This window comes from Pteropus vampyrus, unplaced genomic scaffold (genome assembly GCF_000151845.1).
Source record: "Pteropus vampyrus isolate Shadow unplaced genomic scaffold, Pvam_2.0 Scaffold235, whole genome shotgun sequence".
Lineage (NCBI taxonomy): Eukaryota > Metazoa > Chordata > Mammalia > Chiroptera > Pteropodidae > Pteropus > Pteropus vampyrus.
In genome coordinates this window covers 167,666-169,440 of record NW_011889016.1, presented here as the reverse complement: position 1 = coordinate 169,440, position 1,775 = coordinate 167,666, and positions in this window count along the sequence as shown.

The window sequence follows — 1,775 nt, the reverse complement described above, 5'->3', positions numbered from 1 at the left end:
CTGCCAATCAGCGGAGCCGATGGCAGGTCCTCATACTGATGGCGGATCCCTTTATTATTTCATACCTACCTACTAATTGTGAAAATGTAGCAGTAAGTCGAGCAAGGGAGAGTGTAAACAAAGTTAAAATTACTTGGACGAGATAACCGAAAAGGCATTTTGAAACGAAAGAAAACATTTGCTGTAACGATCAAAGCCTTCAGGGCTATCACTTCAAGACACAGCAAGTTAACATAGGAAATGGAGACTCATGCTGTTAGTCTCGTTTGGGTGTAGGAATCCCTAATTCGCTCAGTTCACCAGGATAGTTAAAAATGTGACGTTCTTTTGGCCTCCAGAACTGTGAGAAAATAAACTACTGTTGTTTAGAAAAGAATGGGATTCTTTGTTAAAGGACTTTTTTCTTCCTCCTTAAAACTAAAAAAACCCAAAACCTTGATTAAAACTCTTTTTTGGTTTCTGTTTTTGGCAAACCAAATAACTGAAAAGCCTCCAGTGAAACACGGGCTAAAAATGGCAGTCACCGTTTGAAACGCCAACAGAATTCACACAGGACACGCCACAGAAGCAAAGAGGGAGGAGAGTGTTGGGTGAGCGAGAACGGCCTCTGGAGCAGGGAGGGGTTGGTCCTGATGCCCAGGCCGGGGTATCACACCTTCACGAGCCAGATGCCCAAAGGTGCATCCTCAGTGCACGAGGACCGGGGGAAACAGCCCCCAAAGCAGCCTCTTCAGGTCCTGGGATCCCCAGGTTGGGGAGGCCTCCAAGACCTCGTGGCTAGGGGCTTGCACTTTACCTGGGTTTATACCCTCAGCTTAGAAGTTCTCCCTGAAACTCACCCCTTGGCAGAAGCAAACAACATTTCTAGAGAGGCCTCTCCACCCTTGGCAGGAGTAAGAGGCGGGGCGAGGTGGCCTGAGACCCTGTCTGTTCTGAGGGTACTGAGGCCTTGATAAGCTCCAGCTGAGACCTAGTTAAGTACACATGTTGACGATGATAACCACTGAAGAAAAGTAGCGCTGTGACTCGCAGACACATGGAAGAACAGAGCAGACGAGCGCCCCACACAGCGGGCGGGGAAGGAAGCGCCAAGGGAGCACGAGTGACTAGGAACACAAAACAAGCGGAAATACGTTCAAATATATCTGCTATCAGGACGCAAGGAAATAGATTTTAAAATAGCAAAACAGTCAATGAGAAAAACCTAGCACAGGAACGGGACAGTTAGGTGTGGAGGGGGCTTGCACACAGCCCGTTGGGGACAAGAAAGCTGGTGTCGGACAAATGGGCCTCGTGTCAAAGTCCCCATCAGAGTCGTTTGCTTAGGATGCTAAACGCATACGCCGTGGAGACACTTTGCTATGCTAAATCTTAAAATCTTGTATGATTTTTTAAAATTCTTAAGTGAAAAAACAAGCTGCAGACTGAGCGAATCTGTAACAGAGGCGCTGCTATCTTGTTAGAGGACACGAAAGGTCACAAAGAACCACACACCACCCGGGGGCCTAACAAGTACAGAGAGCCAGGGACCAGGAAGAGACCAGGCCAGTGCCTCCGGCCAGGCCAGCGTCCCCAGGGAGCACCCTGCTGCCCGAGACCTTCCAACCACAGCCCAGGGGCCTTCCTGCTCGAAGCCCTGCCGTGCCCCCACTCAGACCTACCTATGACCTGTGGGCCCAAAGCACCTGTCCCACCTTCTCCTCTCCCCTCGCTCCAGCCCACGGCCACCTCCATCCCCTCCCGCCAACACTGTCCCTGTGCCTGCAAGTCAATGT